At 45.4% G+C, this 22,887-nt stretch overlaps 1 protein-coding gene across 1 annotated transcript in view; it reads right to left on the bottom strand.

The window, feature by feature from the left end:
• IL1R1 (interleukin 1 receptor, type I) overlaps positions 1–12,329 on the bottom strand; it is a 119,748-nt gene extending 107,419 nt beyond the window's left edge. Inside the window, exons 1-2 of the mRNA XM_011956602.1 lie at positions 12,227–12,329; positions 7,403–7,586 (exon numbers count right to left, since the gene is read on the bottom strand). The gene's annotated coding sequence lies outside the window, so the exon portion shown is untranslated. The remainder of the gene's footprint in view (positions 1–7,402; positions 7,587–12,226) is intronic.
• Between the last annotated feature and the right edge of the window lie 10,558 nt (positions 12,330–22,887).

Here is a 22,887-nt window from a genome sequence, read left to right as displayed (position 1 = left end):
AAAGAAAGAAAGAAAGAAAGAAAGAAAGAAAGAAAGAAAGAAAGAAAGGAAGGAAGGAAGGAAGGAAGGAAGGAAGGAAGGAAGGAAGGAAGGAAGGAAGGAAGGAAGAGAGAAAGCATTATTAAACTTCAAGACATGGCAATAGAAAGTACTCAAAATTAAGCAGTGAGAAAAGAAGATTGAAAAAATGAGCAGAACATTAATGAATTGTAGAACAATGTAAAACATCCAAATATATGTGTAATGGAAGTCCCCCAAGGGGGGATTGGGAGAGAGGAATTAATAGAAAAAAAATTTGAATAAATAATGGCTACAAACTCCCTAAATACAGTAACTGCAAGCCCACAGATCCAAGAAGGGCAACAAGCCCTAATGCAAAAACTATGAAGACTATACTAAGGTACATAACAATCAAATGCTTACAATACATGCTAAAGAGAAAATCTTAACAGTTGCCAAAGAACAGCAAAAAAAAGAAAAAAGAATGGCAGCAGATTTCTCATTAGAAACAATGCAAGCCAAAAGACCCTAGATCAATATCTTTAAAGTGCTAAAAGAAATAATTCTAGATCTATAAAAATTTATGCAGCAAAAATATTTTTCAGAAATGAAGATAAAATGAAGTCACTTTCAGACATCTATAAACTGAAATCATTTGTTACCGGCAGACCTGCACTATAAGAAATGTTGAAGGAAGCCCTCCAGATAAAAAGAAAATTATACCAAATGGAAACATGAGGCAGGCAAATCACAAGGTCAGGAGATCGAGACCATCCTGGCTAACATGGTGAAACCCCGTCTCTACTAAAAATACAAAAAATTAGCCGGGCATGGTGGCAGGCACCTGAAGTCCCAGCTACTCGGGAAGCTGAAGCAGGAGAATGGCGTGAACCCAGGAGGCAGAGCTTGCAGTGAGCCGAGATCACCCCACTGCACTCCAGCCTGGGTGACAGAGCGAGACTCCATCTCAAAAAAAAGAAATACAAAACAACAGAAGTGGTAACTACATGGGTACATACATGAGATATTTTTATTATTTAAAATATTTCAAAACAGCAAAATTAAAAATGTATTGTGGGTCTTATAACATATGTAGAAGAAAAATGTGCAGCAATAATAACACAAGACCAAGAAGGGAGAAATCAAAGCATTATAAAGTTCTTATATCATACATGAAGCAGCATAATATCACTTGAAATTAGTCTGTAATAAGTTTCAGATGTGCACTGTTGCGCCCTCCCTGGCATAGATCAGTTGGGAAGCTCTGTGATACGTTGCCAATAGACTGATCATCTTAAAGCCAAATGTTCCACCCATTCGATGCTAGAAATTAAAATAGCTCCTCATAGCCACTGCCACTGATATCTTCAGTCTTTAACCTGTATTTTCATTCTTACCTGCCAAGATATGCTTTACATTCCCTGGGAAGAAATTAACTTCTGTCATCTAGGCTTCCTGGACATTTCTAGGACTACAGTAGACAATCAGGAACGTGTGGGATGGGTGTGCACCAAAACCTTGCAAACCAGTTGCATGCAATGTATGCAATGGGGTTCTGAGATCAAGAACTCAGAATACGTGTATTTGTATAAAGAACTCTAAAAGTGGAAATCCAATCTCCTTGGAAAGAGGTGAATTTTTTTTTCAAATAACTGGTAATCACCTCTTGAACATTTAAATTTTATTTCTCTTTTAACTGTGTTCTTTCAGCATTTGTTACAATTTTGCGCATCATCATAGCTCCCTGCCAGCTCATAAGCTCCTAATGGTAGGATCCCTGGATTTCCTCAATGCCCACTATGTCTACACAGAGCCAGTGTCACAACACGCTCATCATGCATATGTATGGAATGAAAACATTTTCCTGTGCAAACTGATTAACAGAGAAACTTAGTAAAGAAGTGTTGGTCTGGATTGGATGCGGTCAGAGAGTTGAAGATACGGTATCTGGAAAGGTATTTGGAAGCCATCTAGTCAAACTCCCACCACCAAAAACATGTTTTACTTGCCAATCCCATGGATGTCACATAACTGATTAAAGTTAACACACGGTAATCCAGGTGTCACCATTGACTTTGCCAAGGTCCAACTCAAAAAAAAGAGAAAAGTGTATAAAGAATACACACAACACACATTTATATATAAACACACATACATATACAAATATAATGAAAATATATATTCAATGAGCTAGACATTTAATGAGTTAAATATATATAGATAGATATTTAATGAGGTAAATATATATACATTTAATAAAATGGCATTGTTTTTCTGATTATAAAATGATGCACTGAAAAACTTCATGAAATGCAGAAATGTTTAGTAAAGAAGAAAATAAAAATCACCAAAAGGTCCTCCATCTAGAGCAGGCCATGTTTTAAATGACAGCAAAATCCTTTCCTGTATTGCTTTACTTTTCTAAAAACCATTGTGAAAATTCCTTCTACCTTTTCACTTAGCAGAAGGTCAATGAGAAAATGGGTGCTCCTGATTGGACACTGTGGTGGATTTAAAGGGGCTGCAAATTCATTGTCACTTTCGCCTTTGAAAGAGGGACTTTGTTTTCCTCCCAGCTTGAATTTGGTGTTTCTGCTTTACCCATAGAGGGCAGAGGAAGGGATGTTAGACTAGCTCCGCGCCAGCACCTCACAAAGGTTGAGCAGCTTCCATGTCTACACTTTTAGGAGCCCCAAACTACCGTGTAAGGAATAGGCCACCCGGCTGGAGAGAATGCAGAAAGACCATATGGAGAGACCCGGAGACAACATGGGCAGAGAGGCCCAGTCATCGCAGCGTGCCATCTGAGCCCAGCCTCCCCACTGTCTCACCAAAGCACCAGACATGTGAAGGCACCATATGGAAACTCATCAGCCCAAAGAAGCATCCACAGGACTGCAGCCCCAGACCACATCATGTGGAGCAGAACTGCCACAGAACCACGAGAAAAGAGAAGATGGTTGTTGTTTTACTGGATTGAGGGTAGGGGAAGAGGTTATTACACAGCAACAGATCACCAAGACAGCTAGCAAAATTCTTAATATTTGAACTTCTTCGAGAGGTACCAAAACTAAACCCCAGGAGTAAATCCTAAATTATATTGCAAAGCTAGAAACCATGTGCTGGTCATCACTGACAAGATGAAAAGAACATGGGATTCGAAGTGGCACTACTGGGGCAGAGCTCCTGGGGACTGAGCTACCAAGACGTTCGACTGGAGTAAGTCCCTCGACCTGTTTGCTCCTCCCTCCTCTCATCATAAAAGAGGGGCATTGTTGACATCAATTTTAGGGTTTTAAGAAACGGTGAATGAAACTTTATAAAGGGAGTTTTTTTTTTTTTTTTAACTGCATAGGTAGGGTTGCTTTTTGCCTCTTCTCTTCTTTGAGCTTAGAGATTTGTTGACCATAAATGGTGGCTGTCAAATGAGTATGGTATTGTCTCCTACTTTGGAAAGGCAAGAGGAATTCAGACATAGGTTTAAGAGGCAATATTTTATCTATTTGGCATCCAAGAAAGAGCCATGAGGGTAGCTCTCGTGTATTCAGAGGTTTAAGTGATTTCACTGAGGTTCTGTGAAAATGCAGAGTAAGGGGTGACTAAAGCAGTGGAGAAGGCACATGGGCTTCTGAGAAGCCACCAGTGCATCCCTGTCAATCATCATCAGTCTCCTCTAAACTGAGGTTGAGGGAAGGGAAAGAAGGAACTCATCACTGAGATTTTTCAGAGACAAATGATTAAATCCTTCTCCTATTCCACTTTGCAGGGGCCACGGCCTCTCCTTCCACCCCAGCTTTTTTTCCACAGTCAGCACTTTGCCTACTGGACTTTTTGGTGCTCAGATGAGTTTGTTTGTTTATTTGTTTGCCTATCATCCATCTCCCCCAGTAGAATGCAGGCTACATGAGAATAAGAATCTTGTCTATGACGTTCACCATATTGTATCCATGCTCCCTAGAATGATGAACCCTCATGAAATATCTGTGGAATGAATAAATGCTGACACTTTCTTTCTCGCACACTTTGGCCCCAGACCTACTGCAGCAGAAGTAGAGCCTTGGGAATCTGCCTTTTACTGAGTTTTGCAAATAGTTGATCCCCTGGCTCATAATGCCTGGATTAAAAGAAAACATTTAAGAAAAATGAGAACAGGGAAAAGGCATCGTGGTATTCCAGACCCAAGGAGAAAGGGAGTTTCTATACCCACAGCCATAGGAACTGTTTACATTAGACTCAGCTCAAGCTCAGAACTGGCCGGAAGTGCCTACAGTCAGTAGGCTGTGAACACATCTTCCCTAGACAGGAAGGACTTCTCAGCATGACATTAAACTCAGAGATGATAAAGGAAAATTTCTTATAGTTTCAGCTACATAAAAATGAAAACTTCTGCATAGAAAAGACAACTTGGAAAAAAACAAAAAAACAAAAAAACTAAGTTTGGCAAATAAATGAAAACTTAGGGAAAAACATTTGCAACATATATTACCAATCAAGGTTTAATGTTTACAATAAATAAACAATTCTCACAAATCCAAGAGAAAATACTGCAAAAGACATGAATAAACAGTCCACAGAAGAAAAAAGAAAGAAGCAAAAAGCACAGCCAACAAACGTGAAAAGTATGTTCAAGATCACTAATAACCAAAGCAATGTGAATTAAGATAATAGAAAAATGCCATGTTTTGGGAAAGACTAAAAGATTTCTAATATTCCAGTAAGTGAGGCATAAGAAACCAGGTACATCTATTATAAGTATAAACTATTAAAATCTGTTTTGGAGGATAAAGTGTTAAACTTTTAAAACCCATATTCTATTTATGGGCCTAGCAATATTATTTCTAGTTTATCCTATACAGATAATGGCCCAAGTAAACAGTGCTATAAGTAAAGTGTAAGAATTTTTTTCTTTCTTTCTTTCTTTTTTTTTTTTTTTGAGACAGAGTCTTGCTCTGTCACCCAGGCTGCAGTGCAATGGCGCAATCTCAGTTCACTGCAACCTCCATCTCCAGGGTTCAAGCAGTTCTCCTGCTTCAGCCTCCATAGTAACTGGGATTACAGGCACAGGCCACCACATCTGGCTAATTTTTTTGTATTTTTATTAGAGATGGGGTTTCGCCATGCTGGCCAGGCTGGTCTCAAACTCCTGGCCTCAGGTGATCCACTCACCTCAGCCTCCCAAAGTGCTGGGATTACAGGCATGAGCCACCACACCCGGCCAAGTACAAGGATTTTAAACATCATTTGCAATTTTGAAAAATATGGACCAATTCTAAGGGCCCATTGTGGAGGATGTATAGTCCAGGCGCTTCCTTGGAAGATGGCCCTTGGCAGCCACTGATCTAGGAGAGGACACCGGCACCCTGGGGTTCAACCAGGGTGAATCTCACGCCTCCTTCTTGGCACGTTAAGGCATGGCATTTCTCCCTCTTCCCTCGCAAGAGGTTGTAAAGCCTGGTGCCACTACGAAAACCATTTTGCCACCATAAAGGGGAATAATCTTCAAACAAAACCAACACACAGAGGAGGAGACATAGAAGGAAATGCCAAATACTATGCCAGTAGTATGGAACCCACTCAGAAGCCGCTCTTTCTTTGAACTTCAGTTACATGAGATGGTAAATTTGTTTAAGCCAGTTTGGGCCACTTTCTGATACTTTCAGCCAAAAGCTACATGATAAAGCTTTTTATACCAGGGAACTGAATACATAAATTATGACACAACCTTACAATAAAATGCCACGCAAGTGGCATTTATTCAAGAATAAAATGCCATGCAAGGGATTTTTCAAGGAAGTATGCTCTATATTCAGCGCCATGCATAGATGTCCATTAGGTGTCGTTAACAGAGGAAAATGTTAGATGATATGCCTGATATCACCCCATTTAGTTAAAAAGGCACATTGAGCTACACATAGAGATATAAATTTGATATAAATTAGAATCAGAGGGGAAGAGGGAGCTTTTATTTCTTCCTTTACATACTTCTGATTTTTGAGGTTTTAGCAGTAAGTATTCCTTAATTTATGTATATAAGTATACAGATATATTTCAGCTTTAGAGCTCTGAAGTACTCTTGGTAGCATCATTTTAAAAATCATGACATAACACATATTGATGCCTTCAAATATCTTTGTGGTTTTTCTTTTTTTTACATAAGATCAATTTGCATAACATTATCCCTATTTAACTTTTAATCCTTTTTGCCAGTTGCATGTCTATCTTGAAAAAGAATGTGTCTTAAGCTCTAGAATAAAATAAATAAGAGCTACCTCTTAGATATACACCTTTCTCAAGCCACCCCAATCCTCATGCCTGAGATTCCCACCCAGAAAACAAAGACAACCATGGTATATCTTCATGAGTGTCATAAGGGAGGGGTGAACACAGGTGTTCAAAGTCTCCAGCACAGGGCCCGGCACAAATGGCTCATCAGTGGTAGTTTTGGTTGTTATTCAATGTCCTCAGAGTAAAGCGGCCCCTTCTGGACATTTATTTTTGCTTGGAGGTTCAGTGAACCTTACCCTGGCTTTCTGTCTCTTCAGACACCCTAGAAGCAGAAACAATTCCCTGGGGCCATCTCTGGACCTTCTGACTCTGGAAATGACACGGTCACAAGCTACAGGCCCGGGGAAGCCAGGGAGGGCCCTTTGAAACCTTCCACTCCTTGACTCCAGCAGCTGAGAGGGAACTTGGCAGTCCTCTGGCCAATGTAATCATCTTTCACATTAGTCGAGACAAATGCCTTGGAATTTTCCTTACACTGGGTGTCACCTCCCATTTTCGATAAGAAAAGATACAAGTGAAGAGCTGCCAGTGGGTGGGGTCTTGGGCCAGGTCCCCGGATACGTCGGGCTACTTTCATTTTCCAGATATAGGAGAAGAGAAAAGTAGGCCAGGCCAGGGCTGCAGTGTCCCCAAGAGGTCAGCCGCTCCAGGCTCTGAGCCTTGCTTCTGGGCTGCCTTCCAGCCCCACTCCATTCCAGTTTGCAGTAATGAATGTTATGCACACACACCAACACGCACACATACACACACACACAGACACAGAGGCACTGATTTTTTTTAGGAGCCTTCAATGAAGTTTTAAGTTGTTGACAATCAGTGTTGGTTATCAGGCCAGCAATTCTTCTGAGTGAAATGTTGAACAAGGCTGGGCCTCGAAGCTTTGCAGATGTACGGCTTCCTGAAAGCCACACATCTGTGTGTGCCTGGGTAACTTTCAGGAAGCCGTACATCTGTGTGTGTCCAGGTAACCTGAGAAATAGTACTATGATTGTGATCAGTGTACCACAGGGACTTAGGAAAGATAGGAAACTCCTTACAGATTTTTCACTTAAAGAGGTAATGTCCTCTTGAAAATGTTATTAAGTACAAACGAAACAAATGTTCAAAGTGCACCTACCTGACACATCAGGGGAACTCAACAAATATTTCTGGAATGACAGAATTGTCAACTTTGCTCTGTGGTCTCGAGCAAATGACTTGCTTTGGTTGGGTCCCAGTCTCCTTTCTGAGAATAGAGGTTATCACACCTCCTCCATGGGTGGTGAAGGCTGAGGAAAAACTCTTTGTCCAGGAGAGGTGTGCTGCAAATAGGAGAGCAGATTTGGGGGAGGTGGCCAACCTTGGCACCCACCTGGGCTCGCAGAAGCCAATGGGAGGTATGAGATAAACTGCCCGGGGACCTCCCTAACCGCCCTTCCATCTTATCTGCCCTGTAGCCACGTCCTCCCCTGCAGTCAGGCTGCTTATCGGGGGCTGACACCAGGCACAGCCAACATTGTGCTTTGATTTCTGCCAGGTTTCATCTGCGGAAGGCGTTTCCAGCCCCTGCACCTCCTTAGCCAAAGTTTGCCCTTTAAAGTCAATCTCTGGTCACACACCTCCAGGAAGCCTTCAAACCTCACTCCAGAGCCGCCTCCCTCCTCCATCCTCTCCTATGCCTGCTGCCCCCAATCTAAGGCAGCAGGCTGCATTCCCCGGGCATCGCCCTGACAGGAGGGCAGGTGCAGGCTGGAGTCCAGAAACCAGCATAGCCACCAAGCTGATTTTTCAAAATGTAAATCCTAAAAACCTTGACTTTTAAGTCTGTCACTTGAGAGAGAACAGTTTTGGTTTTATTTTTGCTTTTACTTGTTGGAACTCTAGAACATATCCTTGTATATCAAGAGCCTGGAGCATAAGGTTATGCCATAAACCAGAGAGCTCCTGTTCAAGGGAAGTACATGTTTGAACCAGCACATAACACAATGAATACTGAGGGCCGATGACTAGGGTTGGGCCAGAAATGGAAGTTAGGGAGCAGGGGGCATGAGAAAAGGAGGAAACTGTGTTGATTTCCAGGCTCAAGCCAAGGAGACTGCAAACCTTGGATTGAAACCCACCTACAGAATGGAACATGTGGATGGGCAACAAGGGGGTTGGCGGCGGGTGGAGGAGGGAGGGATACCTGAGGAAAGTCTCACGGTTCAAATCACCCCAGCAAGCTACAGAAGGGTTTTGGAAAGTTCCTGGGCTATTCCTACAAAGCACATGCCCCATGGGCCCGGGAACAAGGCAGGACACATAGAAATCAACAGCACGAGGTGTAGTGACCAGGTCCGTATCACTGAGCAGCTCCCATTGTGGGCAGCAATGAGAGAAGACAGAAGGGGCAAGGCAGAGAATCTTGAGCTCTTTCAAGCCCTTAAGTAACCATATGTAGACTGAGAGGACCTGAATGACCCTGAGATGGTGTATTAGTCTGTTCTTACACTGCTAATAAAGACATACCCAAGACTGGGTAATTTATAAAGGAAAGAGGTTTAATGGACTCACAGTTCCACATGGCTGGGGAGACCTCACAATCCTGGCAGAAGGCAAAGGAGGAGCAATGTCATGTCTTACACGGCTGCCATGGCTGCAGGCAAGAGAGTGTGTGCGGGCAAATTGCCCTTTATAAAACCATCAGATCTCGTGAGGCTTATTCACTACCTTGAGAACAGTATCGGGGAGACTGCTCCCATGATCCAATTATCTCCACCTAGTCTCACTCTTGATACATGGGGATTATTAAAACTCAAGGTGAGAGTCGGGTGAGGACACAGCCAAACCATAGCTGGAAAAAACTGAATTTTTCCACCACAAGCAGAAGCAGGGATTCACGAGCTAAGTTAAGATCAATGATAGAGAAAGAAAGTCCCATTTTGGTGTAATTATGACTAAAGGTCACACTGCTATCTTCATGCTGGTCCCTTACCTTCCCTGGATGACCAACCACCCTAGTTTGCCCAAAACTATCCTGGTTTCAGGATTGGATATCCTGCAGCCCAAGAGATCCCTCAGGCCTGGGCACACTGGCATGGTCAGTCACCCCACCTTCACCTGGCACCAATGCATCATCTGTCCAGGATGTCCTGGGGTTGTTTTGTTTTGTGTTGAGATGGAGTCCTGCTGTGTTGCCCAGGCTGGAGTGCAGTGACTCGATCTCGGCTCACTACAACCTCTGCCTCCTGGGTTCAAGGAATTCTCCTGTCTCAGCCTCCCGAGTAGCTGAGATTACAGGTGCCCAAAACCAGGCCCAGCTCATTTCTTGTATTTTTAGTAGAGACAGGGTTTCCCCATATTGGCCAGTCTGGTCTTGAACTCCTGACCTCAGGTGATCTGCCCACTTCAGCCTCCCAAAGTGCTGGGATTACAGGCATGAGCTGCCGTACCCGGCCGTCCCTATTTGATTTTAAGTGAAGTGAGGAAAGGGACCATGTGACGTTCAGACTGTTCATTCAACCAGCAAAAGTGATTGCAGTTTCCCTGCACTGAATTCTGATGGGCGAGACTGACTCTCAAGCAGATAATTAAAATACACTGTGATAAGGGGGAATGTAAATTAATGTAACAAGTGAGCACTGCACACCTACCAGAATGGCTAAAATTCAGAAGATGGGCAAGAACAAATGTTGGCAAAGAGGTGGAGCAACTGGAGCTCTCTGCACCGCTGGGGAGAATGCTCAGTGCTGCAGCTACTCGGGGGGAAATGCTGGCACTTTCATATAAAACTAAACATACACCCGTCTTTGACTCAGTAGTTCCATTCCTAGGTGTCTACTCAAGAGAAATAAAAATATCTGCCCATGAAACAGCTGTACTGCAGAGTAGGCTTAAGAATAATAGCCCAAACTAGAAAGTGCCCAAGCTGCAGGAGAACTGGTAAACCAACTGTGGCACAGTCACACAGTGGAATAGTGCTCATCAAGAAAAGGGATGATCTACTGACGCACACAACATGAATGGATCCCAGAACATCATTCTGAGTGCAACCAGCTAGACACACACAAGCACGTACTCTATGTTCCATGTATATGAAGCTCCAGGAAAGACCATCAAATCTATAACGATAGAAATCAAACCAATAATTTTGTAGGACTGGGGTAAGCGGGATTGACCAGGAAGGGGCACAAGGGAATCTTTTAAGGGGTTAGAAATATCCTATATCTTGCCTGTCGTGGTTATTACACAGGTATACATATTTTTCAAAATTCATCAAACTGCACACTTAAAATGGGTGCATTTTCTTGTTTGTGAATTAGAACAAAATAAGTTGATTTTTAAAAATCGGATTGAGAAAATAAAATAAGACCTGAGAAGCACTACAACACACAAGCGCACAAAGTACCCGAGGGGTGAAGGAAGCCTTCGCAGCTGCGCAGGGACTGAAAAGTCAGAAGGGGCTGCTCTGGACAGAGAAGAGGACAAAGCGCATGGCAGAGGCCAATAGCATGTGCAAAACATGCAGGGAAAAAAGCAGACGGGGCTCCAGGAAAGGCACAAGTTCGGGGGAGGGTGGTGGCCACTGTTAAAAAAAAAAAAAAAGGAGAGAGAATAGAAAGGTAGGTCTCAGCGAGTTTGGGAAATGCCTCTATGTTCTGCAAAGCACACTGGACTCTGCCTCTGAGCTCGCATTGCTCGACCGCAGTGTGCTGACTCACTGAGAGCAGCTGGGCAGTGTGGCACAAGTGAGGTGCTGCTGGTTAGGACTCCTCCAGGTGCTCCCTGCAGTGCCCCTGCCCGGTACATGCAGTCCCCTAGTCCCCTTAAGCAGGGATTAGGGGCCGTGAGCACTCCGGGAAGGGTGCTGCCCTCTGAGTGGGATCTGCCCCACACCGCAGGGGGACAAAGGCTCAGAGACTGTGCTTGATAACAGGTTGTTAATTTTTTCTCCCACAGAAGACTCTGTTGGGAGAGATCTGTGCTTCAGAAAGATACTCTCTCTAGGAAGCTGGGAGAAGGTTGGAGTAGCTGAAAGTAGAGGCAGGGAGACCAGTTAGCAGCTGGAACAACCGTCCCCGGGGCTTGATGAAGGGGATCTAGGCTAAGGCAGTGGAGAGGGAGGGAAAATGCACATTTAACATGCTTCAGAAAGCAGATGCAACAGCACTGAGAAGTTGGGAGAAGCTGTGAAGCATTGACACGGTGAGGGCTCAGACCACCCCTCAAGCAGGAGAACAGGGAGGGCCGTGGGAGCGGGTGGCATCACGTCAACCCACTATCAGCAGTGCCCATGTTCATGATCTTCTCTGCCCCTTACCAAAGTCATTGTGACTTTCCTCCGGGCCCTCTACACCATACATTCATGTTACATGAGGCTTCCCAGAAATATACCCTCTTCTTCCCAAGTGCACCCTCTTCCTGCCCCCATTACTTCCTCCTCTCCTCAACCACAAAATGAGGGCATGATAGCAGGGAAGAGAGGTACCCTAGGGCAGGAGAGCCTCTCATGGCCCCATTAGGCCTTCCCCTCCGCTCTCCATGCCCATGACTGGCTCAAAATTTCTCTATGCACTCCGGGCTACATGCACACAGCCTACTGTCTCTAAATAAGTCCAATAAAAAGGTCCACCCTGATGATGGGCAATGAGCCCTATCCATTAGAAACAAGCCGCTCTGTAGGGGCTTCAGCTCCATGGCTCTTGCTTCAGGGTGGTATGAATAAAACACGGCACATGGAAATCATATCACCAGACTCTCCCAGCTCAGAGATTCCTGGAAGCGAGTTCAGAGTGCACACAGCCCCATCGCTCTGTCTACACCAGTATTAGCCAGGCTTCCTCGTGGGGTTGCTAAGAATTGACAGAACGTTCAGAATATTGACCATGTGTGACTTTAATCATACGTTTGCAATAAAATGAAGCTCTTTCCTTGAGAGCAAGGAGGCAGCTAGGCAGTAGCAGAAAGACACAGTCAAAGTTACGGTCTAGAGCAGTCCAACACAAACACAGCCTTCTCGGAGTCTTACTGCAGAGCGTTTTTGTTGCGGGAATGGACACTCAAGCCACACATGTGGTAAATGATTCCCGAAGAAGAGACGGGGTTGGGAAAGAGAAGATAAAAAGCAGGCTGCACATGTGTTAGCCAAGCGTGGCATGACTCAGCGATCACCCTGGCTTCTCAGAAAGAACAGGCCGTTCATCCCCTTGACTCAGCATTTCTCACTTCTAAGCAGCCTCAGCCTGCAGTCACCCAGGGACCCCAGCCACAGAGCAGGCCAGCACACCATGTACCCTCAGACCCTGTCCTCAGATGCCATCCTCCATCAGACTTGAGGCCCCGCCTGACTGGTAGAGAGGCCACAGCCCTACAAGGGAGGGTCTCCTACTCCAAGCAGGAACAGAGCACTCTTTAAGGAGCCTGTCTGCAACACAGCAGTGCCCCCACCCTGGCCAGATACCTGTGAGCTGGAGGGGGCAGCCACTCGCTCTTGGGAAGCCTAACTCTCCCTCTGGGATGTTTACACTTTCTTCCTCCTTTCCCCGAGGCTAAATGAGCCATCAGAGGCAACCAGCAGCCCAGACACAAACACCTTTGCTGGGTGGTGGATGACAGGAACTGGGTCGAGAACTGGGCTGAGAATTAAGAAAATTTCAAATTTTCTGAGCTCACAGTTCTATCTGTTGGAAAATAGCAGGGCTTATCTTGTCAGGAAAAGGGAGGGATAAAACAGTCAGCAGAGACTCAGGGCGTCTTACTTATCACACAATTCCTTTTAGAAATACGTTGACCGGTTTCCCGGACTGAGGAGCCCTTTGCATGCCAGAACTTCTCAGGGCAGCCAAAGTGGCAGAATCAGGAAGCAGTCTGCGAGGGCCAAGACCTCAGAGCCAGGGTGGAGCCTCCACTTACTAAGGACCTTGGGCAAACTATTTAGCCTGTCAGTGCCTCAGTTTCCTCATCTGAAAAGAGGAATAATGCATAATGACGGAACCCAATGCACAGGGTCCCTGTGGGGCCCACTCGCTTGCTCATGCACTCCTGAGTACCTAACGTGTGCAAGCACAGTTCTAGGGGCTGGCCCATCAGTGAGCAAAACCACATGGATTCTGACCCTGGTGAAGAATGAAGGAGGTTAAATAGAGCAGGGGCTCGGTGGGCTGGGGCTGGAACTAGGGGAAGGCAAGCAGGTGCCTAAGGCCCCAAATTTAAGGGGCATGCACGCTGTGGGCACCTGCACGGCCCCAAGAACAACACCGTGGCCACCTGGGACCAGGTTGGGGTAAAGATGGAAGAGGCAGAAAAGTGCTTGATCAAAGCACGTAAAGTGCTCAGTGCAGTGCCTAGGAGACTGGCCCTCAGTTAAGTATCAGCTGCTTGTAAGAGCATTAGGAAACAGAGGAGGCAGAAAAGAACTCCAAAAAGAAAATGTAAACTCTCAGAAACTTCAGCAGGATGGGCCATTTAGAGTTGGGGCAAACACCTGGACACCCCTAGAACTCTGGTTGCCAACTCGAGCTGGTTGCCATCTAAGTTCAGCTGAAAACAAATAAAAACAGAAACGTCGATGCTGGAGCAGCAGCAGCCCTGGAGATACTGATCTGGGTGGCCTCGGATGGGGCCCCAGCATCACGTTTAAGACGCTCCTGCCAGGGGATCCTAGGGCGCTATGTGCCAAGCCTCATTTCCCCCTCCCCGAATCCTACAGGCTCAGGACTACTCTTATCCCCATTCACAGATGAAGAATCGGAAACCTCAAGATCTGTCGCCCGGGCTGGAGTGCAGTGGCACGATCTCAGCTCACTGCAAGCTCCGCCTCGCGGATTTACGCCATTCTCCTGCCTCAGCCTCCCGAGTAGCTGGGACTACAGGCACCCGCCACCACGCCTGGCTAATTTTTTGTATTTTTAGTAGAGACAGGGTTTCACCGAGTTAGCCAGGATGGTCTCGATCTCCTGACCTTGTGATCTGCCCGCCTCAGCCTCCCAAAGTGCTGGGATTACAGGCGTGAGCCACTGCACCCGGCCCTCAAGATCTTATATAAATTTCATGCTGTCTGTCTGCTGCAGCATACACAATCACTAATGTTTTCAGTGGACATGTTAAGTTACCAGGAAAAGATTAAATGTATACAATGAGCTCTGCCTAAGAATGTGTGGGTGTGCTAAGTTTTCAGAAAAGGTTAAATGTGTGCCATCAGCTCTGCTTAAGAGGGCAAGCCATGGTGAAATTGATTCTGTAAAGATTAATGTGCAAAAGTTTCTAAAGTTGAGTGTTCCGAGCAGTAAGCTCTGATTCCTGGAAATTTTAATTTACAGAACATTCTTCAGTGATGCTCAAGAAGTGAGATGTGTCTGCTCCGTAAAGATGAGTCAGGAGTAGTCAAGAAGCAGGGGAATTGTCAACTCTGACACACCAGAAATGACACTCAGCAGGGCTTAGCCACCGTGGTCTCCCCTCTGAACCCACAAGGTGAAGTGGAAACCGGAGGGGTGTCAGCCAAGTTACAAAGGAATCGCTGAAGCTGGGAGGCCCCACAGGAAAGAAAACGCTGGAAAAATAGAAGCTTCTGGCCCAGTGTTCTCACGCAGGACCATAGTAATTAAAAAGAAGTTTTGGCAGCCATCCCAGAGCAAGCTCATGAGGAGAGACGGGTCACAGAGCTGACCAGCAGTTCTGGAGTGAGGGCAGCCCTGGAGAAGCTGAAGTCCCAGGGGATGCCTGCATCTGCGTGGCATGAACCAAGTCTATCAGTGATTCTCCTCTCCCTCGAAACTGTCACTGCAAGATCCCGCTCTGCCAGTTACTAACTGTGTGACCTTAGCTAGTCAAGTTACTCAACCTTTCTGAGCCTCAATAAATGGTAGCTAATATAATTGTTTACTGTTATTAAAAGCCGTTAAATCTTTATGAGGTCATGTAATGCACAGCCATAATCAGGTAGCACTGGGAGAGATGAACATTTCTAGAATAGTAAATATTTTAGACACTGTAGGCCAAGAAGCATATTTGATATGTTATATATACATAAAATATATATGATATATGTGTGTGTATTTATAGAATGTAGATACTTCTATAACGAGTGAGAAACCTCCGCGTGCCTGGCCCTGTCTGCCTGGGGTGGGCTTCCTGGGGGTGGGCACAGTGTGCCCTGCACCTGCTGGAGATGGTCCTGGGAAGAAGGGCAGCCTGATGGAGGGAGGCGCCTGGCAAGCTGGCTCAGTGGGCATGGGGAGTTGAAGGGGACTTGGCCACCATGGTCATCTTCTCTCTTTGCCCCAGGGACACCCGAACCAGCTCCTCCTGGAGATCTGGGCCCCCTCCCTCTGGACAGCTGAACAGAAGTGAAGCTAACACATCACCAATTTCCAAGCTTAGATTCTGCAGCCTGGTTCCCAACATTGCAACAGCAGAGCCCCCATGCTGTAGGGGTGACCAGCATGGGCCCTGTGTGGCAGGAAGGTGAGTCCTCTGGCAGGGGAGGCAGGTGCTGGAAGCCAAGTAGGGGACAGGGACAAATGGAACCACCTCAGCTTGGGTCCTGCAGCTCACGGCACTTGCAGGGTGTCCCTGAGCCATACAGAAGTAGGAGACCACCCACAGTTTGTCCATGGGTCATAGTTTGCTGAGCGTAGATGTAGCAAAAGAGACCTAAACGTGACCCCAGTGTGGTTGAGGGGAGTGACCAGTGAGCACACCCGTGCCAACGTTCTCTAGAGCATAACCCATTAAGAGATTACAAAAGCACATCAGTGGCTCACCACCAGCATCTTTTTAATGAAACAAAGAGAATGGACTCTCTCCAGGTTTTTTATGGCGTTCATTTGGATAAGGATATATGCTCTGGGTGCCATGTCAAATGCACTTCTTACTGAGGACTGGGTGCTAGGCACACTTTTTGGCTTCTGTATTCCTCAAAAGAGGTGTTTTCATCTATTTTTCAAACATTAGTGGGGCATCTGCTGTGAAAGTTTAAAAATAAGCTCCTTGAGGGACAGGGTCAAGTCCCAGCCTTCCATTAACTCTGAAACCTACCGCCTTGGCACATGGGCATGAAGTGAAGGGAGGACAAGGGGGTTTGCTGGCGTCTGAGACAACCGTATATTCCTGGGAGGACCTTGGAGAAGTGAAGATCTTTGGTAGTACCTCTGGAGGCATCTCACACCTACCATTCAACCAGAACATCTTAGAGGCCTCAGGTCTGGCGGTTTCCAGACTGTGCTCCGAGGAGCCCCTGGGTTCCTCAATGTGCTTCAGGGGTGCCCAGGGAAAGAGGTTCTTGCCTTCCTTTTCTAACTTCAATCGGAGCAGCTTTGCACTTTTTTATATAGATTTTAAGGTGACATGTAAACTTCTTTTGTCCCAAGGGCTCCAATTCCAGAGCATCCAACAACCAAAAGGCCTGAAAACTCTATTTTATTCAACTAATTTAAACCTAGGAAAACCTGAAATACCCAAGGAAAGTCAGCAGTGGAGAGGGAGACTGGCCCTCAGACCTCGGCTCCCCACCCTGTTCAGCCGTCCTTCCACCACACTCCGCTGCAGCCCTGCTGAGTCCAGTTCTGCTCTGGAAGCAATTCCCAGGGGACACGTGGCAGTCCAACAAGACAGTGTTATAGCAGCAGGCTCCAAATCAAAGGAAAAGCAGAAGACAACACACACTGTTTTAAATAGCATAGAGAGACCATCCCCGGAATTGTTTGTCATGATTCAGACGTGGACAAGCTTTGGGATCTTGGACAAGTCACTTCACATCTCTGGACTTTGTTTCTGCAGTCCTCTCTGGCCCTCTGTTCTGAGTCTCCATGGATCAACCTTTGATCTTCTCAACCTTTGATCTCTCAACCTTTGATCTTCATAGTCAAAATCGGGTAACAACAAGAACCTCCATACAGGATGGGCATGAGGATGCAATGAAGTGATGTGTCTGGATCATAGAGGTCCCTGTACCAACGTGATATTGTTTTATGCCTGCAGGCAGCTCCAGTCATCCAATTAAGCTGACAGGGGCTTCCCTCCTTGCTTGATGGAGTGGTGAGGACCAGGGTCCCGCTAATCCTATGGGTATTCTCTCATGTATCCTTGCAGCAATCCTATTTACACACTAACCCCATTTACACACGGGGAACTGAAAGTTTGTGAAGTCAATTAAACGGAGGGTAGGTGGACTCTGCACCGTCAGGAAAAGCTCCCAATCTTGAAATTACAGCTAGAAGAACCCTGAGAGCAGGGTATGCACACACCGCCACCTCGGCAGGCCTGGAACACGCTCCTGGTGCCACACTTGGGCCAGTGAGGTACACTGAGGGTCCCTAGCCTGACATCCAGCCAGTATTTAACTCCAAGGAGAGGGAAGCCACAGGGAAGGACGGGGCCAAGAAAGAAGACACTGGACCTGTTGTGGAAAACTCCACAGACTCGGAATGAAATTTTGGCTTTGGTTATTTTCTGGTGATCCTCATGCACAAGGAACTGGGAAGCCGCTGCCAGCTGGAAGGTGGGGAGCCCCACATCACAGTTCTTAACCCACCTGTTTATAAATAGGCGTTCACGTGTATGCAAAGCCAAAAGCAGCCTCCCACCCACCTTCCAGTAATTGCTCTGTGACCCACAGAGAGGGAAGGCAAGGAAGTGAACTTCAAAGGGCCTTTGAAAAAGAACACTGACCACATGCATTTGAAAAGAGGTCAATGTGGATTTGACAAAAGGCCAAAGGACATGTGAAAACACAGGGAGTGATTCCAAAACACACAGGGGAGTGTGCCCTGAGGATCTGTGGGGGTTCATGAAGTCTGTCCAGGAGAACTGTAGGATCCTTGTGCTTAGGCAAGTTTCAGTTTTGGGGTGTGCCACGCAGAGTTCCGTTGATTACGGAGGGCCCAGCTTCCTAAGGAGGATGTGAAAATTAACTTGAAACTGAAGCTGTGCCCAAAGGTGTCTGAGGTTGTGACAGTCAGAGTTGCCAGCATTCTAGTTGGGATCCCATTAGCATGTGACATCAGACAAGCAATTGAGGCAGCACGCCAGCCTCTCTACCTACAGACGGGAGCCCCTGTGCCTCTCAAAGTCAGATGACACACATGGAATCATTTCAAGCCTTTCAATACTTTCAATGTCATATTATTCGTTTTCCCCCAATAGCCTTTTTTCCTTGTCTTTAAGGAAAGTCTCATGAAAAGGGGAATTTAAATTCACGCAAAATGAGGGGGCTCTTGGTCAGCTCGTCCTGAGAAACTGATGACTCGTCTCAGTTCTCAAGGGGCTTTCCTATTGTGGGAGGTGTCCCCAGTGAATCCACGCCTTCATTTCTGAAAAGGAAAACAAAACAAAACACACCACAGCCTTGGCATTGCACATAGACCTGTCAGAAATGGCACGACTTTGAACATCAGTCAACACGAATGGTGGCTGCCTTTCATTTGGAGGTGCCAGCCCCTGATTTCGACCAATGCAAGACTCTGCAAAGGTTTTGAGTTTTTATCCAGAATACATGTCAAGCTTTTCACGTCAACCTGGCTTTCTACTTGGGGTTCTGGATGAAACAGCCAGGGACTTAAAAACTCAGGAAGAGAGAGAGCTCTCCCTTTCTCCCAAAAAGAAAAGGGAAGAGGAGCCGTACCCCTCCAGGAATCCCAGCCAGAGTGGCAGGCCTCGGGTTTAGAAGCCTGCATCTTACTTAATGTTGCAGATGCCTCTACCTTTGCCATGCAACACTGCACTCCCAGAATGTCAAGCACATGACAGAAAGCAATCACCTGATCATCAATTTACCTGCATGACAGCATTAAGAAATAAATCAGAAGAATATTTTTCTCACTATTTGTAGAAATGAGGAGACATTGATGCAAAGGCAGACTGACACTATTTGAGTTGTAGAAAAGATGGGGACATAAGGACATGCCTCTTAGGCCTCATCAAGAAGATTATTTATTTTACCTATTTATTATTTTATTTTATTTGAGACACAGTCTAGCTCTGTCACCCAGGCTGGAAAACAATGGTACAACCTCAGCTGACTGCAACCTCCACCTCCCAGGTTCAAGCAATTCTAATGCCTCTGCCTTCCAAGTAGCTGGGACTACAGGAGCACACCACCACACTCAGCTAATTTTTATATTTTTAGTAGAGGCGGGGTTCCGCCATGTTGGCCAGGCTGGTCTCATCAAATAGATGACATCATCCTCATGGACACAGTGACTGGCCCAGGGAGGAGCACAGGACACAAGCTGAGTAAGTCAGACTGTTCCCTGGGCTCTTTCAGCCAGAAATGTCAGGGGAGATGATCTTTTCTCATGTGGGCTCCTGTGCAAATATAAGGTATGCTTTGAGCTGCCAATGGCTAATATGCCTGTCTGAGAAACACTGAGATAAAACACCCTAATGGCCCTTGGATCTAGCCATGCCTGAAGCTGTTATCATCTGTTTCTGAGTCTTACTTCAGCGTTTTATGAGTCAATAGGTTCTTTCTTTCCTCTCTCTCCCTCTCTTATGCTACTTTGAGATAGGCTGTCACTTGCAAAAAAAAAAAAAAAAAAAAAAACTTACTAATATAAGTCATAAAGAAGTGGGATTATGTGTAAAAAGTTTTACATTTTTATTCATCTATATAGTTTGACCATGATTCAGAAGAAAAGTCCTAAGTGAAAAACATATACATTAGAAATCTTGAAATATGACTTTTATACATATGTTGAGAGATGTTGCCTGCTCATTAGGTACTAATTTGAAGTTAATCTTTGGCCAAACACAGTCAAAATAGGGATTTTCCACTCTGGAATGGGTAATAGGATTTTGCTGTTTTGGATACTATCCAAAGGAAACACTCCCAAAGAAGAGAATGCCCAGTGGACCCACTCAGTCCTTCAATTCCAGAAGAGAAAAATGTTTACTGTTGTGGTATTACAGAGCTATAAAAGCACTTCCAGAAAACTGAAGTCCAATGTTTTATGGAGAATATAATTACTGCTCCGCCCTCACTAAGATGTTTTGTTAATGATGAGCTCAGAAATCATGGTTCCATGTTCTGGTCTGCTGCTGCTGGTGGACCAGGATTCTCACACATCCTCAGTTCACTACGGAGCATGTTAGAAGTTATCATAATCAAAGGTTATTGCTCAAACACTATGTGCCAAACCCTGTCATTGGCACTGTCCTTACTACAATCTTGGGAGGTTGATACTCTGATAGAGAAATCCCAAGACAGTCAATGGCCAAGATCATAAAGCTATTCAATGAAGGAGCTGGAATTAGAGCTCCTGGTGCTGTGTTCCCAGGCCATTTCACTGTGGGTCTCACTTGGAAATGGTGAAGAAAAGCCCAGGCAGCAAAGGTGTTAGCCCTCGAATCATTGCCATTCTCACCTCTGCACTATCAGCCGCATGAATGTCCTCCACTGAGATTCTATCACATAGTTATCGTAAGTCATGGAATGCTGGCGTTGTAAGGAGCATGTGTGTCACCTAGGGACACCTTTATTTTACAGAAGGGGAAAACTAAGGCCCAGAGAGTATATTAAACTATTAAATCAGGACTGACCAGTAGAAATTATGGGAGGCAGCTCCCAAGGCTAAGTCATAAAAGGTATTGTAGCTTCCACCATGAACTTTGGGATCACACACTCTGGAGAAAGCCAGCTGCCACGTCAGGAAGACACTCGAACTGCTCTGTGGAGAATCCATGTGGCCAGGAACTGAGTTCCCCTGCCAATAGCTAAACCAGTGGCACCAGTTTTCCAGTTGTAAGCCATCTTGGAAACCGATCACCTAGACCTAGTTGAGCCTTGAGATGACAACAGCCCTGGCTGACATTTTATCTGCAACCTTATGAAAGACCTGAGCTACAACTACTCAGTCATGCCACTCCTAAACTGCTGGCCTTCAGAAACTGTGGGCTAATATATGATTGTCATTGCTCAGGCAACTGAGTCTTCGGGAAATTTGTTAAACAGCAAAAGATAACTAACGTGATGTCTATTTTAGCTGTTTAAGAGGTAATTCCAAATTCTTAACTCCATTCCGAATGGTTGAAAGTAGCAAATAAAGGACTTCTGTGTGACCAGATGGTCAGTTACTAACATTACAGAATTGACTAATGTAAAATTTAAAATGAACACAAAGAAGAAAAGAAAAGATGCTAAGACACCGTGGAATCCAGGAAGGTTAAGCACCCCCAGCTTATCAGTCACAAGTCAAAGACCTGGGCTCTAGGTTTGGTTCAGGTACTGGTTTTGCAATACTGGACATTTGCTACTTTAAGTTCCCTGTCTCAATTTCCCATCTGTGAACTAAACATAATACTGTAGCATTTGCCTTTTCTGTCTTAGAGATGGTATTAAAATGATTTAATCAGACCAAAGATGTGAAGGTCCTACGAATACACATTCTGATGACAACGCAGAGTTCTCCATTTTTGAGAGTTTGGAAAAAACTTTTAATTTTCTTTAAACTGCATATATCCACTACCCCAACCCTCCTCATAATTAGAAAATACAGGAGACACGTTTTTAAAACATAGTGAAATATATGTGCATATGCACACACATACATGTATACATATACACACACACACATTAACAGTAATTAACTAGAACTCTGAGAATTTTTGTTTTACTTAGACCTACAGATGTGTAAAATTTGATGAATGAATGATTACTTTGAAGGGAAAGGACTGTACCCCAACTAGAATAGCTTGGACTAAAGCCAAGGGGGTGTGAATAACATATCTAGAGGGGACATGTTCAGAAGATGAACTGGAGAAATCGAGCGATCCCAGAACACAGGTCACACACCTCTATGTGGAAGAACCAGCTGTGAGTTCTAGCTTAGCCCAGCTTATTCCGAGCACTTCTTGGGCTTAAAACACAACCACACATGGAGATTCACATGGCATCTGTCAAGAGAGCTCAAAGTTACTCAATGTACACCTAAGAATGTTAAGTCTGAATTCCTACCTATTTGTGTCCAGGGCATGTGTCCAGGGGATCCCCTGACCCCAAAACCCAAGGACCCCCTTCCCAGCCCCTCCAGCCTGAACGGTAACACAGTGACCCAACTAGGAAGAACTAGGACCAAGCACCGGGAGTGGCAGGTCCCCACCCCAGTCCCACGCCTCACTTCTCTCACTCCGGATTTCTAAGCAGTTCCAAAACGACACATAGAGGAGGGAGGGGGCATAGTTATTTTGCCAACCCAGCTCCTACCTAGACAGTCACTTTGGGTAGTTTGGGGAAGTCAACTTGAAACAAAAGCAGCAGCACTTTCTCTGGATCCCAAGAGCAAGCCAGTGATTTCCTCCTCCCTTCATGGCATCCTCTGGCAACCTTCTTCCACTATTTCCTTTTGCTCAATTTTCAGCTAAACTTTCAAAACACTTCCCTATGAAACTGAAAATACATTTTGAAGGAAGTCTTTGGGTTCTGGTGTAAGGCCTGGGGCAAGGGCCCTCCCGCGGGTCTAAGGGCAGTTCTGACTCCATCATCACATTTGCTGTCCTTGGAGGGTGCTGTTAGTCAAGGCTGGCTGTGAGTTCATCACACGTCCCCTTGGATGGGATGCCATTGAGGGATAGAAGCATCTGACATTGGCCACTAAGATCTCCTTTTAATGGAGATTCCATTCTTCATGATACTTTAATATTCCTCTC

Source organism: Colobus angolensis, unplaced genomic scaffold, assembly GCF_000951035.1.
Source record: "Colobus angolensis palliatus isolate OR3802 unplaced genomic scaffold, Cang.pa_1.0 Scaffold42, whole genome shotgun sequence".
Classification (NCBI taxonomy): Eukaryota; Metazoa; Chordata; class Mammalia; order Primates; family Cercopithecidae; genus Colobus; species Colobus angolensis.
The sequence above is the reverse complement of the archived record's forward strand: the minus strand, read 5'-3'. Positions and strand labels throughout refer to the sequence as shown.